Below are 17436 nucleotides of genomic sequence, written 5' to 3'. Positions count from 1 at the left end.
CAACTGCAGTTGGGTCCCAGCATACGGGCCATTATGCTTCTTTATGCAACTTTTCATTGATGGTGCTATAAAGATGGCAATTTCTGCTGAACCACTAGCTGCAGAATAGGAAATGTTATGGAAATTACGTTCTCTTTAGCACTGCAGGCTAAGAACAGTTTACTATATGTCTGCACTACACCTTGTGGCTTAACTTCTGTCACAGTACTGACTTCAGGACAAAGTACATCTAAGTTTTAAAGAAAAACTGCCTACCTGAACACATAGGTAAATACCATAGATATTAATGTTCTGCTAAGATCTGCTTAGTAAAATGTGTTTCATGCACAAAACATAGTGGAAGCATTTCCACATACACACATAATCCTTACATCCAGTTGTGGGTAGAGGTAGGAAGATAAAGACTGTCCCGTTTAAAACAAGTGTCTCCACTAAATAAAACCAGAAAGATCCCACAGATGGAATGACCATTATTTCACATACAAGAGCATCTTAAATCAGATCACTGCAGTATCCGATGCAGCTGAAGAAAGTTCAGGGTCACGGTAAAGGGACTGCAAGTATAAACTCAGTTATAATCAGATAAAGAGCAGCGCCTCTCAGATTTAGTGGTGTGAAAGCGATTAGGGGCTCGCCTGCTGGCTGCCTGCCCCGAGGTGCTCTCCTCCAATATGCAATCCAAAACTCATCGGGTTGGGGGCGGGGGGAAGCCTAGCTCCGGGAAGGGAAATGCCCCGCGCTCAGGCACCAGCTGATACCCGAGCCACTCCGGCCAGCAAACAAAGACGATGAAGAAGGGGGAAGTAATAGGAAGGAGCCCTGCAACCACGGAGGGTCCGCGAGCGAGGCTGGGGACTCCACGGCGGAGGAGGCGAGTCAGGAGGCTCCCCGCGGCCCGGCCGCGAGGCCGCGCTCTGCGCCGCCCGGCAGCAGGCTCCCCGCTGTCTGTCCCCCCGCGCGGACAAACACCCCCTCGCCTCCGCGCCCGGTACCCTCTGGACCCCGCAAAACACCTTGAGACGCGGCCAAATTTTCTCCCTAACACCCGTTTCCTGCTTCGGAGCGATCCTCCCCCGAGACCTGGCCGCCCAGACCGCGCTCCCGCGGCCGCTCTCCTTCCGCCCGGCCCCAGGGCGCTCCCGCGGCAGACCGGGCCAGGGCTGCCTCCTGCCCTCGAAGACGGCCCTCCGCTAGCGGAGCGGCCTGCACAGGCGCCACTCCCGGCCAAGGCTCTCTGGCAGCGTCTCCAAGGCCAACACTGTTCTCCAAGCTCGCTTCCCGCGGCGCCCCCCATGGCCAGAGGAGAACCACGGCCGCTCTCCTGCCTCCCGGGTGGCTCGACACTGGCTCCCCCCGCAGGAGCCAACGAGCGCGGCTCAACCCCAGCTACCAGCGTCGGCCCTCGCAGCTCCCTGCCTCCGCTGAAAACAGCGAGTGGGCCCAAGCACCCAGCCCCGCACCGGGCATCCAGCCCCCAACTGGCCGACAGCGGACCCCGCGCCCCATCTCCTCAGCACCGCCCGCCTCCCCCTTCCATTTTAGGCAACCGCACAACTCCCGGACAGCGAGAGAAAAGTCATGGCGGGCCTTTGCCTACCTGCGTGCACCCAGCCCAGCCCGGCCAGTCCTTCCCAGGGCCGCCCCGGCCCAAGACTGCGCTATGCCCCACGGAGAGGTTCGTGCCGCAGCCTAGGGTCGGGGGCTGCTCCCGCGGCCGCGGCGGGGCCTGGGCCGCCGCTCCTCCTGCTGTCCGCTGGCTCCTCACAGCCCCGCCCTGGGGGCTCGCTCGCCGGCTCAAACAATGGGGCCCCGAAACGGACAGGGAGGGGCGCAGGGCGAACCAGGGTGGATGCTGCGCCGTTTTGCTCCACCACCGCTTAAGTCCTCCCGACCGCCGCCATCACGCTGCCGTTCCGCTCAGCCTCCCCCTCCCTTGCTCGGATGGAAACCCCGGGCGTGATGTCAGCCCTGCGCCCTGGGACCGACCAGCAGGAGGAGGAGGAGCCACGGCCTGAGGCGACGAGCAGCGCTGCTGGGCCGTTCAGAGCGGGACGGTGAAGGGAGGATGCGTAGCTTGCCGCGCCGCAGGCCGGCGGGGCTGGAGGCAGCGGTTGCCCTGCCTCACTGCCTGCCGCATGGAAGGGGCGCGGAGGCTGGCGCGGCTGCACCTTCAACCCCGTGTGAGGGCGCAGGGTGCGGCCCGGCCCGGCCCAGAGAGGCGCCATGACCCGAGCGGCGCGGCCGCCAGCCTGGTGCGGGCCGCCCGTTACCGTTTTGCCCCGTGTGATTTTTGTATTTGCTCTTGGGTTTTCGGTGTAAAATCACAGGCCGGCGACAAAGATGACAGCGTTTCTTAGTCTAACTACGCAGTGACAGGTGGTACCGGGGTGTATTTAGGAAGGCTTGGCACGCTGCTGCTGGGAGGACGATTGTATCCGTGAGGACTGTCCCCCTGGCTGGGGGTTGGTCGTCTTCCTTCCATTCCAGAACCTAACGCCCGCTTGAGCCGTTTGTTTAAGGTGCCTCGCGTTCGTTATCGGGGGGGGGGGGGGGGGGGAACAAAACAAAAACCACCACCCAAACCAAACCAAAATAAAACTCAAGAAAAAGTCACATAAGTTGTGTGTCCAAATGTTCTCAGGGTAGCAAAGGAAAGTAGTAGCAGTTGAGTGAAAGCGTGTTCTGTAAGCAATACAAGACCACAGCCAAACACTGTTGGAAAGAGAGAGCAACTTACCTGCTTTCTCCCCTTTGGAGGCACATGCGTGCAGTTAGACTCTCACTCTAAAGAAGTGCGAGGTCATTACTGACTTGACATCTGACCTTTGGATATTTATTTCCCCTGCAAGAGGGAAAGAGGTCAAGATCAGCATGAAAACACAGTTTGCTCATGAACGAAGGGAAGCTTGAAGGAATCGGGTCACTGTGTGGGTATACTAGAGGAAGGTGGTTACAGTGGTGGTTACAGCGGCTGTTACAGCAGCTGTCAGAGCAGTTCAAGCTTGAAGAGTTGTATTGGCCAAGTATATACTGGTGTATAGCTTACCTCATGGTTGCTCTTCCAGGGTGAGCAAAGCTGGTTGCCTCAGTGCTCAGTGGAGGTGGGCAGCCAATGTACCTGCCACCCTTCAGCTGGGTTGCTGGGGTTTCCTGGAGCTGTGCCGTCAGCCCACCAAGGGAGTTGTGAGATTACTGCCACACAGTGACTCACTGTCTGAGGAGCATCAGAGGCTAGACAAGGCATATACACTAGCCCAGCTCTCAAGCACCATATAGGAAAGTACCCCCAAATCTCAGTGGTGGATGGCAGAGAATAATTTTCCCCCCTAGAGTTAAAAAAAATGCACCAGGCATTGCTCAGACAAGAAAACAGCTTCAAAGTTCACTAGAAGGCTGTATTACATTACGTTCCTTATTGAAGCATAGAAGTTTGGCTAAGTTAGTTTAAGGGAGAATATTTTGTTGTGATAGACTAGGACACTGCAAGATCAGTGGACTGAAGATTAAATTCGAGTGTAAAAATGAAAGTAACTTTTAAATTAAGGTAATTAATAACAAAGCACTTTAGCAAGGACAATTCAGACCCTAATGGAAGTATTTGTATTACTGTTTGGGATTTGTTAGTTTTAAGGAAAGAAACAGTGAAAAGCCACTGGCTTGTTCAACCAGAAGGGTTTATGCAGAAATTGTGGACTAAAGCAGTTACCTGCAGCAAGTAGGAGATAAGACCAAGATGATGAGAATTCTGATACATGCTAGGTGTTAGGTGTACAAATGATGTGATTTACATAGATGAAGAATCTGAGTTGCATAGATAACAAAACAAATTTCATTGGGCTTTAGAGCTGGTTGTAAAACTCCCATAGGTCAATATAGATATGTAAACACATAATTTACACCTTCAATATCAATATGATCCACAGATCAGTAAAACCTTTAATAATACAACCATACCTAAATACAAATAAAAGGAAATAAATGAATTTAGCATCCCTTTCTGTTTACAGAATCTCTCTTACAAACTGCTACACTTTGTCTAGTTGGAGATACATAAAAAATGCTCAGGGAAGAAATGACGTAGGGGAACAAAAAAGAGAAAACAAAATAAATTCCATCAATTCCAGTTGCTTATCTACAGAATGCACTCAATTCTTATTAACCATCCAAAAACTAAATGTCAATAAAGAGGGCAGATGTTAGTTAAATTCCTCTATTTCTGCTATCCAACTTCCTCTATTTTTGCTATCCAACTTCCTCTCTTCAAGCTCCTAATTATTCACAGAGATACAGTGACTTCCATCCTTCTCTTTTCTTTGTTGCTCCTCTGTCCTAACCTTCTGTAAGAAATCATTATAGAAAACAGTTTTATTCTGCTAAAAATTATCTTTCCAGGCTGCTGCTTTGAGTAATGTGTATAATTTTGATACATACTGATTTTTAACACATAGTAACATCAACAACAGTAATCAACTTCTATTAACAAATGAAAGTAAAGTAGTATTTCTATAAGGCAAATATATTGGTTTAGCCATTAATACAGGAATTAATGAAACTTCCTATTCTTTCAGGAAAAGAATTGAGGGAGAAAGGCCAGTTTTTCCATTTCACATGGCAACTACTACTTTGTCTTTTGCATGGTTAGAGTTACTGATGTGACAGTTTCTATATTTAAATATTGATCACACTGCACATACATGGTTTCCTTTGCACGTTAAGGCCCCAAATCTTCAAACATTTTAAATGTAACCACAGTTCCCTGGCATTTCTCCAAGTGTTTAGGGCCTCTGTTTCATTAATAAGATGGTCATATTCTGCCAGATTGTCTGCACGGTTAGGAAGATATGACTATACTTATATTAAGTATATTTGTAATAGCTTATTTTAGCTATCAAAAATAACTGTGAACACATGACAGAATGAACATTAGCATAAATCAATAATCAGAGTCAGTGCTAGAGAATTTTACCAACAGTACTATCAAGATTATAAAATTGGTCTCACATATGGCTCCATTTGCAGATTCACAGCTCCTCTGTCCTCTTCAGCGTTACATGCAGCCCAGCATATCATTTGTCCTTGGAGAGCTGCCTTGTGGTTGCTAGAAGGTTCTGTCATGGGCAGTGTTGTTTTAGATTAATTAAGCAATACACATATACTTGCACTTGCTATGAATGCCCTTTTGCCAGAAAGACACTTAGTGTACGCTTTACCATAAGCAGTTACTACTGGGTAGTCAGCTATAAACAGTCCTTTTGGGTTTTTTTCCTCCTACGACTTCAACACCAGTAGTTTTCATATCCAAATTAATAAGGTTTAACCTACCTCCTTTCCAATGAGGATCAATCCCTAGCTTTTTTCACAGTTGCATGATTTAGTTAGAGGTATGAGATGTCTTTCTGCTTCCTGCCTGTAGCAGTTGCTAGCCTGTGTGATCACTAATATGAATTGTTTCCTGAACACAGCAGTTAAAAATACTAGCCTACCCTTTCAACCCAGGAGATAACCTCCATTCTCTAAGTCTTCTAAGTATGTCCCAAAGTGCTGTTCCTCAGGATGCCCTTTCATTTGTCTTTCATAAATGAAGGTGCCTCACATTTGGTAACCTCACTTGGAGTCACTGCAATAGAAGGAAGGCTTAAGATTCAAGAAGAATACATTTCTGTTTCGGCAGGATATGAATTGAACTCCTAATTACAAAACTTGCAAGCAGTCTACATTTTTAGTTATATTTTACTTAATAAGCCTTCCTGGCTTCTTCAGTTTCCTTCACCTAGATTCTTTTGGCTGACTTTCTCAGCTGCCCTGGAAATCCCCTTTGAAGGTATGGTTTCATGATGGTTTAAGTTAACTGGAGTTAGAGCTGCTGTGATCCAATCCTCTTGTCTGCCATACCAGCCAAAAACTAGCCCCACTCAAAAACGATTGCTTTCTGACCGCTTCTACTTTCTGAACTAGGTCACCACACAGCTGCACATACAGTGATCCTTGTGCAGAAAGATAGCAGCAGCAATTGTTACTCAGAGTGGTTAGAAATTGCCACAACAGTATCTGTAGATCTTTCCCCATATCCCTGTGAGATAAGGATTTTCTTTTCACATCAGAACTTGTTTGTATTGCATCTTTCACCCGTTCCTTCTTTTCCAGATGGCATAGTAAAGTATGCACGACATTTCTATCTTAGCAGCATTTCACAGCACAAGTAATACTGACTTCTGTTACACATATCTTTCAGTTTGTATCAAGAGACAAATACATGTGACTCACAACATTTTAAGGACAGCTGGACAAAGCTTTTTGTTATTACAGAAAAGCTGTCACCCATGGTAATAGGCTTTTTTTTCTGAAACTGTATTACAGGTTTCTGGCATCTCAGCATGCTTCCATGATGTGGGTGAGAATATTTATTATGTCTAAGGTGTCACTGATTTACCCCACCCCTACCCCTCTAGCTGTTCTTGAGTTGGATTTGTGCTTGTAGACAAAATATATATAATACATGATCCAAGTTAGGTGCACTGTTATGCAATTAGCATAATCCATTTCAATGTCTATGTTTTCAGGTTATTTACCTTAATATATCTTTTTAATAGTCATAGTGTTTAATGTTTATCACAGTATCTTATGTTAAAGAAAAGATTTATCACTGTTCCATTCTTAACATTTAGAAGCTCTTCTGACCAAGGAGCTTTTTCCTTTTTAAAGTGGTGAAGCCTTAAATACTGGATCTAGCAGTCTTTAGTGAGGCAAGATAGACAAGAAATATCTGTAACTTTTAACTATGTTATGTATTGGTTTCTTCCCTTTCTCTTTTCTTCTTTCTAAACAACTTCCCCATCACACTTAGTACTTTGATTTTTCTCCTTCTGCTCTTCAATTAATTCTAAAACATGTCCCAAAGAGCTCAAAAACCGCAATACTAGATATAATACAGCAACAAAGATTTTCTTTCTCCTCAGTAGATATTATATGCAGCAGGCACATCAATATCAATTTATATAGCTAAACCTGTCACTTAAATACTATATCTTTCTTAAACAGATATTACATATTTCTTTCATTTAAATACTACATCTTCTTCACTTCTCCTAACTCTTTTATTTACCACACCCAAAACCCCCTTCTCATTTACCTCCCCTCCTCACTTGGGCTTCATCAACCAGCTGGGTACACAATGATAAAAATTAGGGCGATTAAGATTTAGAAGAAAATGAAAGTGACACTTATTTTATAGAAATTGCTAAAAGAAAAATAAAAGAAAAAGATTAAGTTTTCTGAGGAAAAATCTAGTCTAAATATTTTATCTATTTAACCTGTGGGCCACTTTCAGAACACTTGTTAGAAATCAGCTTAGTTTGAATCAGCTACTTGCTGAGGTCTTGTCTTCACATAGAGCTGATCAGAAGTAGGTCACAATAATTTTGTGTGTAGGTATCATAGTAAGATACAAAGGTTTATTAGCTTTAAATGTCATTAATCTGTAGATACTTAAAATGCAGGCAAATTTGTTAACTGCAGTGCATGGAAACTAGAATTATGGAAGAAAAAAAAATCCTAGTAGCTAGTTAAATAAAATGGCTAAATTTGACCAACTAAGCATAGGTTTTTTAATAATTTATTTATAAAATTCTTAAATTATGCAATCCCTTAGAAAATATGTGAGTACATCAGTAAATGTTTTTCAAGTTAAAACAAAATATAACAACTTCAACTGGTACAAGTTTATACATAAATTTTCTTAAGTGTGTGAATTTAATCAAATTGAACAACAAACTGATAATTGAGCAAGTATGATTCAAGGCTTTACCTGCAGCTCATGTATAGTACAATTAAATAAACTTTTTACAATTTTCTGCCTTGTCTGGACACAATATCTGTATGTGATTGGAACATCTGAACAGAAAGTGTATTGACTGAATGTTTTGCTGAAAAGATCAAAGAAGTAATTAAAACAGTGGCATTTAAATGGTTATAACGAGGCTTTAAAGTTAACTCCATCACGACAGCTGAGGAAAGTTCACACTTTTCTTTAGACTACTGTTTTGGTCTGTCTAAATTACCGCCGATTTCTTGGAGGCATTAATTCTGTCCAAAAGCAGTAGGAACGTATAGACCTTGGCTGCCTTATAAGCATAGCATCTGTTAGTGTTATCTTCTCAATATTTAGCTAGAGAAAGTGTAAACTTTTCCTTTTTACTCCTTCTTAGTCAATAACCCTTGGTATTTTCAAGATAAAGTCAAACCTGTGACTATTTCCTGCAGAGACAACAATGGACTGCTTTAAACTATCTTCTGGAGTAGGAAAGAGAAATTAATTCCTGGAGACTTGCTTAATCACTGTAAGGACTTATGTGTTTGTGGATAAAAATAATAAATCTAGCATCCAGAGTTAAAGAATAAACTTACAGTAATGATCCTTCAAGCCACAAGTAGTCTTTGTATAAAGAATAGTCAGATGATAGTTACAAATACGGCTATTTTCTTGTTATCATACCATTTTTATAGCATTTTCTTTCAAGTCAGAATGATCATATACATAATAACTCTTTCAGAGGATTTTTAAAATAAATAAGGAACTCTTCTACTGAGAAGAGGAGCTTGTCATGCAGTCAATTCTAGATTTTTCCTTTGTTTACTTGTGCTTTGTAATTCAATAAGGAAAGAAGTAGACTATTTTCTTTTAAATGACTTTGATATCTTTGTTCAGCGGTAATATTGCCAGTCTTTAGTTTCCTGTAGTTTTGAGATGTCTTTAAGGGGAAGGACATTTTCTCATATGAATGTAATATGGATGGTCTTGCTTTGTTATGAACTGATTTATCTTTAGCCTATATTTTCAAGTCTTTCCACTCTGTTTTCAACTGTCTCAGATTGTTCAGCTCATGAAGGTGCAATTACAGCTGTTACTGTAATTATTAAAAGGTGCAGCCTTAGCCCATGTCTGTATTAGGAACCTGTTAGCTGTAGGTCTGTGGGTTGTTTGGTTTTGTTTTTTGTTGTTTTTTTTGGGGGGGGGAGGGGGGAGGGTTGTTTTCCTTGCTTAGGATGTACAAAAGCAGAGAGGCTAGACATATCAAAGGCAGAGTTCTTGCTGTTTTAATTTGGGAATCTAGTAAAGCCTTCTTTGTTGCTGATGGTAGGAAGTGGTAACAATGACCTCTACTAAATTCTGATTTATAGCTGTCTATCATACATATGTATTCAATTAGTCTACAAGGTAACTTAAAGAAAACTTTTAAAAGCCAAAACAAATACTGTAATTGCCCGGGTGAAATGAACAAGTCCCTGTAAAGATGTATGTTTGAAGTATCCTGCATTTCAACTAGCAGGTTTTTTGGTGCACTACTTGAAGCTGGAGATAAATACAATAAAGCCTGATTTTTAGATAGGCAGGTAACATCAGTGAAGCTTTTATAAATGGACCAGTGTCTTTCTAGTATATTGACTGTAAGTTTGAGGATCTGATATTATTTGTTTTCAAATAGTCTCACTTTTGAAGTGATTATATTAACAATTAATTGATTTTATTAAGTGTTCCAAATTTGCTTTCTGGTTCTAATTTTAGTTGAAAGTTATCTCATAAATTAAAAATTAACAAATAAATCATTGCCATATCTAAGTTTTGGCCAAGATCAAAGGAATCAAGAGAAGCTGAAGAAAGGTGGGGAGCAACAGTCAGCTAAATAAAATTAATTTCAGAATATTGTAGTCTCCAAGCCTTACTGAGGCTACTTGGTTTGCATGTGATAATCATCACTGTAAGTAGTCTGCTAATACCTCATCTATATCTGTACAAATGGGTAATGCTGTTGTGTTTCTTGGTCCTGTACACCAGAGCAGTTCCAATGTAGGTGGCAAGCCATTGCTGAACAACAGCAGCATCTTCAAACTATGTTTCCACTTGCCACCATTTTTCCTTTAGGACAGGATGTGCTTTCTTGCAATGTTTATTGAGTGCTTCAATTACCTGGAAAAGCATATGTGTTCAGTAGCAGCGTCCAAGACAGGATACAGCTTATTTTGATTCTTGCCTATCACTTTGAAAATCAGTATCTTATTTTATAAGAGCACTTTTGTTTTAAAATCATGCTGTAAAAAACAGAGCTGGCTATTTTTAGAAAAGAAAACGTGATGACATGAGCACAACTGGACATAAGCACACCAGCTAGTAGATACCTTTTTCTTGTTTACAGAATGAGACTACTGACCTTTGTTGCAGGTTCAAGCTGTACCTGGCAGTCTCCAAGTACCTGAAAGAAGAAAAACAAGTAAGTGTTCTGGGAACAGCTAATTAAGATCTTTAATTCTTCAAACTTGTATCCTATATATCACCATTTCAATCTCTTTTATGTTCCCTGACCTTTCACACTCTTCAACACCTGAAGTTCCTTTACATGTCCGCTAACTGTGCTGTGCTGTGGGGTGAGGGAGGGGGAAAGCAGGAGGAGGCTGATTTGGCTTTGTCAGATACCAGCTGCTACCAAATACTAGGGGCATGCATTTAGAGCTGTGTTTATAACCACAGACTGCATATTTTCAGAGCCCCATCACTTCTGATAGACTCGGTTGAACTTGCTAGGTGATTTCAAAAGTTATCACAGAAGAAGGTAGGGAATGAAAAAGTAAATAAAGTTGATGCAACCATGTGGTTTTTTCATTAGGAAGCCCTACTAGAAGAAGAGTGCCAGTAATGTGTGGAAAAGAAACTAGCCAGTCTTTCAAAGACTCTCTCTACTGTCCGCTTGCAAAACACTCCTAAAAATCTAAGTTTAAAGTCACTTAAAACATCTCTTGAACAGTAAAAAATGTCAGCTTCTACATGTAGACTTAAGTCATCATAAGTCTGTTTTAGAGAGCTGTTATAATATTTCTAGGGTGGATTGCCTTTTTCAGGGTTTTCAACAGTAAAACCTTACAGGTCTTGTTCATCTGTCTGCTTTCTTGCTTTTCCTGTTAGTGTGCTGGTCTATCATGAACTTCTAGTGGTCTCGTTGATCAGACCTCTCAAATTCAGCTGGCTGGCCAGCCGTCCCCATTGGTAGAGCATCGGCCAGATACACCTGGCAGATGGAGTGCCACAGCAAAAGGCCTGGTACTGGGCAACTGCCAGGGAATATGTACCTTTGTTTAATAAACTCTCACCCTAAGGCATTTTCTGTGCTGTAGGCCCTCCTCCATCACCATGTATTACTGGGAACCTGCTTTTCATTTGATAAGCATTATTGTTACATGACCTTATGCATAAAATGCCCATTCGCTGTAATGTCATGGTAGCCTTAGATTTTATAATTCACTGGAAGTTAAGAGGCATAAAGTGACATAACTATATGCCGCTATATATAACACTGTATTTACACCTGGAGCTTTTGTTGGCATGGCTATTTCAGTCACAAGCCTCCTCTACTCATAGCCCAACCTGACATAGTTTACACTACAAACATTTACAAATGCTGAGCTTCCCCTCAGCTGAAGAAGACTACTCTTACCCATCAATTTAAAAAAAACCAATATATGTTACACTAGTATAACTATTATACTTGGCCAAAACCTTGAACACTGTGCCTCTCGCATGCTGGAGTTATGTAATTTTCTCACTAGAGCAGCTGAAATTATGTATTGCCTTAGACTTGGTCCAAGTTGTATAAAACAGTGGGTTTCTCCCTCTCAGTTGCAGCAGTATAATGGATAGGTCATGCTAGCAGTTATACTGATGAGTAGCCTTTTAGTACTTCAGTACCTTTAGGTGTAAATAAGTTTATAAAAAGTAAGTTTATAATAAGTAACTGAGTGTTTTCAGTGTTTGAGCCTTCAGAGACTAGCTCTGAGAAGAGTGGACAGCTGATTATAATTTGGGCATGCAGAAGTTCAGCTCAAAACTAAGGTTTGTTACTAACCCTACTGCTGACAGAAAAAACAGACCAAAGAAATTGAAGGAATCATATGTGAACTGTTTCTTCCATTTACTAAAGGAAGGATAAACAGGAGCTATGTCTGAAAGAGGTATCATTCTTCGTCACCCCTGTGTGCTGCAATCCTCCTAGCGCCAAACAACAACAGCAGGCCCTTCTCATGGGGTCCCGGCCTTCTTTGGGTGCAGTCAGCTGGGTCAGCATAGATGCCCACAGGCTGTAAATCAGGATCTGCTCCAACATAGACCTTCATGGATGGCAGGGTGGGGCGACTCTGCTGTTTCACTAAGGGACACAGGGGAGTCTCTGTTCCAGCGCATCTTCCCCCCTTCCTCCGCTTTCCTTCTGTTGTTCGAAAAGCAGATTTGTTGCCCAGTGTGCAACAGGTCAATAACCACATGCTCAGGAGAGACATTGCTGTTTTGCTGATTAAGGATACCAATTAAACTCAGACACCAGAGTGAAAAGAGTAGGTATATTTTACTAGTGATAACTAAATAATGTAACAGAGTAATACAGAAAACATGCAGTAAGAAAAGAACATGCACCTAAAGCAACAAATAGGAAAATTACCCTGTGGTAATGCATCAAATCATTACTACATGAGAGGGAGAATAGTGATTAAGAAAGATACATCACCACTTGCATATGTTACCATCATCCAGATCTGCAGACACTGGGGAGCCCTGGTTACAGCGAGGATTTGGAGAGCCTGTCCTGGCAAGTGGGAAGTCCTACGCGATGCGTCCATCCGTAGGTGAGGCATCCAAAGTTGCTGCAAGTGGGTTCAGCCTTATGTATTAGAGATCGGCAAGCCAGAATAGCTGGCACCTTTGTTTTGAGCGGAAAATTTCTGGTTTCATTCTCCTGTTGGATCCCACCAAAAGCCTGGCCAGGGCTCAGGGCGGGGAGACCAAGGGAGTTTCTAACAAGGCCAAATATGCGGGTTCTCAGCCTTGAACAAGGCTAAACAATGGAAGCTGGATACATTCTCTCAGCATTTCATCCTCACTAGTGATTATATTCTGTCTAAGCTGCATCTTTCACTAGTGAGCTTACATACTTTGTTAATGATTACATACTGAGTTAGAAGCTTCAGCTCTGGGCCTGTTGTTCAGGCTTCAGTACTTCAACACTTTAGCAGTTTTTACATCAGCATAAGTGGGTTGTTATAACTTAGTACAATACCTACTAGCACAATGGTTATCAGTTATAAAATATACAGGATTCATCTACAGGTCAACTCTGGCTTGGGCCTGTTGTCCAAGCCTTAGCACTTCAATTGCTTATTTAGTTTAGGGTTGTGCAATCCTAGGTGCTTGGTGGTTTCCTACAAATCAAGCACACCAACGAGACTTTTTGTGCTATATTTATACATAAAACTTATAGACTTAGTAATTTTCCAAGTCCATTCTCTCTATGATGATTGTTTAGTAATTTACATACAATTGTAATACTGCTGACTCAATACTTCTACTATATGCATGCTCAGGGTCTTCACCTGGGCAAGGGTCTTCTTGACCTATAGGCATGATTTTTAGTATTATAATGAGAGTAGTTCAGCTAAGAATACATGGACCTTGACTTTGCTTGCCAAGTAGGCAATGTATCCTCTTCAAGGTCTAATTGCTCTGGGATGTCCTTGCTCAAAGGCGGCTATCTACTTGTTCTGATTAGGGATGCCTTTGGCTTTTACATACACAAAGAATGTCTTTCTTGACCTAAGCATAATATTGCTACTCGTTCTAAAAGTTTAACCTTCAGTACTTCCACTGACCTTGGCGTTAAGCACAGATGTTCTCTTCACAACTCCCCCTCCTCCTCCCAGGTTCCATATCTTAAATATGTTATCACAGAGGCCCAGCTAATTGGCTCAGCCTCGGTGCAAAGGTGGGTCCAACTTGGAGCCAGGGGGAACTTCAAGAAGCTTCTTACAGGGAATCACTGCTGTAGCTTCCTCCCCTGCTACCAAAACCCCCCACCACTCACTCAAATGAGGACACCACCTTTCCCCCACCCTCCTGCTTTTTCACAGACTCAACTTCACTCCTTCATTCCCGACTCCTCTACTTCTTCCACCTGAGCTGCACAGGGGTATGGAGAATAAGAGCTGGGATCAGTCCATAACAGTTCCTCTCTGCCACTCCTCCCTTCTCACAGTCTTCACCTGCTCCAGGGTGGGTCCTCCCCAGGGAAAAGAGTCTGTCACAAACTGCTCTAACATGAGTTATCCATGGTTCACAGTTCCTCAGGAGAAGCCTGCTCCAGCATGGGCTATCCATGGGCTGCAGGGGACTAACACTTCCACTGAGGTCTCTCCCACAGGGTGTAGGGGAATCTCTGCTCCAGTGCCTGGAGCACCTCCTCCCCTCCTTCACTGGTACTCGTGAGCAGGGCTGTTTCACATATTTTTCACTCCTCTTTCAACTGTTATGCAGGATTTTTTACCATTTCTTAAATAAATTTTCCTAGAGGCAGCATCATCTTGCATGAGGGCCTCAGCTGTGCCTTGCCATGGGTCCATTGAAGCCAGCTGGAACCAGCTGTGGCCCCAGCCTCTCCTCACAGAGGCCACTCTTGCAGTCCACCCAGCTACCAAAATGTCACCTGTTAGACCCAATACACTAGGATATTGAGTCACTCTCACCGTAACTGGAACTCCAGTATCTCCGAAAGGTTTCATATTGTACTCCTACTTGAGCTACTCAGACTGTTTGAGAGCTGGTACTCCAAAATTCTGAGTAAGAAGTTTTTTCTGGTGGCTGATGGTAGCTGGACATGCATCAGGGTAATAGCGGCACTCATGAGTGTGTAGTATTTGTTCTAGGACCAGATAGTCCATCCAAGCACAGCTCAGGAGATGCACCTGTGGACTGATTTTTGTCCCATGGAGGGCCATGAATTATACATGCACCAAGATGTGGGTTATGCAACAGAGATTTAGCAATTAACTCTTCCTTCTGATGGCTCTAACAATGTCATTTGCCGAGATGCTCCTCCATTTCCTGAGGAAGTCCTAGTAAATTGCTAGCTGTGTGGCAAGACTTTGAGGGATCTGTTAACTGGAAATAAGAACAATGTATTATATTGCAGGAAGTTGTGCTCTTATATCCTTGCATTTATATGTGTAAAATGTAAAAAGCTGTGTAGCAGCAGAAAGTAGGATGTACAGAGCTGGCTGTGAGCACAAGCTATGCCCTGCTTATCTTTCCATGAGAGGAGGCTGGGAAGAACTGACCCCTCCACAACTAACAAAACCTCCCATCCTTCTTTAAGGCATACAAGATCTGGAGGGAACTGGCAAAAGGTTTCAACCTGTTTCAAACCTGATAAGACTCAGTGTTTGAAGTTTAAAACAGTCTCCCAAAAGGGGTAGCAGTAAGGAACCAGGAACAATGTATTTTTTTACATATGTTGGTAAAGTTGGACATGTGCTTGCTTTTAGCATGATATTCAAGACAACAATGTGAGTAAACTTATGTGTTGGGATGGTGGCAAATCAGATCCTGGATTTTTCAAATATGGCATGCAAAATTACTGGACATCTTGTCTAAGTTTCTGCAGTATGGCTCTCCAGATGCAGAACAGAAGTAAAAGCATTGCTGCACCTCAGAGAGATTTCGTTAAGCTTAATAAATTATTATGAAATAAGAAGATGCAATAGTACTGTTTGTTAAAGAAAAGCCTCAGAGGAAATTAATACCTTCATATTCATGATGAGTGCATTCAGCCATTCTGTGTTTTCAAATGGAGAATATTCAGTGATATGGATATGAAAAATTCCTCTGCATATTGGGTAAAGCTGCAGTTTTGTGTCATTTCAATGTGTGACTGTCTTGAATTTAATGAAACTGTCAACTTAAAATTTAGAAAGTCTCAGATCAAGTATATATGGACAGTGTTAATCCAGTCTTTTAGTTGGGAAATACATATACAAATACATGAATTAGAAATCCTACTGCAAAAATACATCTGCAATTTTTGGAATATCTATTTTAAAAAGAAAAAAACCCAAACCTCAAAACTTTGTTATTGAAGTAAATTATTTTATTTTTATTTATTTTTTTTAGATTGAAGACATGGGGAATACAATAATATGACCAAATTAGTGAAACATTTAAAATAAACAATTATTGTTCAATTTGTTAATTCTCCTGATCTTTAGCTATAGTATATGGTATCATGATGATTCTCACTATTATTAGATATAAAAAATATGTTCATGTTAAATGACAAACCTCAATTCAGCTGTTCCCGCAAAATGCTGCTTTAAAATTTTTTTGTGATTGAAGATACTTTCCTACACAAGAAATTCTACCACATCTTTCTATACACACAGACTTGTAATACATAGACTCTGCTTTCCCCTCTCTCCAACTTTTAGATGTCAAAAGTTTGTTTAAAAAAAAATATTGGATTATTGACTTTGGAATAGACAAAGTACTGAGTTTTAATGGAAGAAAAGAAAAAGAAAGTCTTAGATCAGGATAAAACAGCAATTTCTGGTTTAAAAGTCCAGGAAATGTAAGACCAATAGTGCTCTTGACTTTTGACCTTGACTTTGTCTATAAATACTAGACAGGAAAATATTTTTGAATATTAAATATCATGATTGTGTAGAATAAGAACCATCAGTTTATTTTAATTTCATATGGTATACCAAGCAGTTTGATAAATCATTTAAAATATATGCTGACATTAAGGAAGTACATGCATGCGTATTCAAAGGGAGAAAACTATTTACTTATTCTGTATATTATTCCTGAGCTCCAAAAATGACATAAATGTTAAGACTAGTGAGGAAGACAGAATGCCTCAAGATATAAAGAGAAGTATGTGCATTTGCCTTGCTTTGGTACTCTCTGTTACTATGAAAAAATTCCAGGGTTGCATTTATGAAAGTGGGAAGATAAATAGTGATTGTGAATTGCTTGAAATCACACAGCTGTGTGAGACAGATCTGGCAATTAAGTAAAATTTTCTTAGATACAAGAATAGAGATGGATTATGCTTAATGAGATATATCCTGTGGTGGACAGCAGAGATTTACCCTCAAAATTATGTAACTGAGGATTTCTCATAATGACTTTTAAAATAACGTCTATTTAAAAAAAATTTTTACTTGGTATATTACAGCCATGTGAGATAAGTCAAACCTGAAAAAAGCTTCTTACAACTGATGATTCCAAAATATGAATTCTCCTGTTGGAAAATGAAGATTCTGTTTTATAACAAGCAAACCAAGGAATTGAACTAACTTATATAAATGTTTATGTATAAATAAATAAATATGTCTTAGTTATTCTTTTCCTAGGTCTTTTCATGGCATCTTTCTTTGCACTATAGACTATACTAAGTTCTATGGTTTGTACTATCCTGCTGGTTGTTCTTAAGAAGAAAACAGGAACATTATAGTGGCTAACATTACCCAACATCAAAAAAAATAAATCCATTGTGCAGCAGTCCCACCATGGGAAGCTATCAGTAAATGAAGAATAATACTTCTTCCCTTAGGGAATCTTGATTGTAG

General features: G+C 41.4%; 1 protein-coding gene across 5 annotated transcripts in view; it reads right to left on the bottom strand.

The window, feature by feature from the left end:
• CHD1 (chromodomain helicase DNA binding protein 1) overlaps positions 1–2005 on the bottom strand; it is a 55847-nt gene extending 53842 nt beyond the window's left edge. For 3 of the 5 annotated variants that reach the window (XM_074856109.1, XM_074856108.1, XM_074856110.1), the window contains exon 1: positions 1598–2005. The gene's annotated coding sequence lies outside the window, so the exon portion shown is untranslated. Of the gene's footprint in view, positions 1–1013; positions 1311–1597 lie in introns of those variants that run through there. The other 2 variants (XM_074856106.1, XM_074856107.1) reach the window with 2 other exon arrangements.
• Between the last annotated feature and the right edge of the window lie 15431 nt (positions 2006–17436).

This window comes from Strix uralensis, chromosome Z (assembly GCF_047716275.1).
Source record: "Strix uralensis isolate ZFMK-TIS-50842 chromosome Z, bStrUra1, whole genome shotgun sequence".
Classification (NCBI taxonomy): Eukaryota; Metazoa; Chordata; class Aves; order Strigiformes; family Strigidae; genus Strix; species Strix uralensis.
This window is presented reverse-complemented; position numbering and strand designations above follow the sequence as displayed.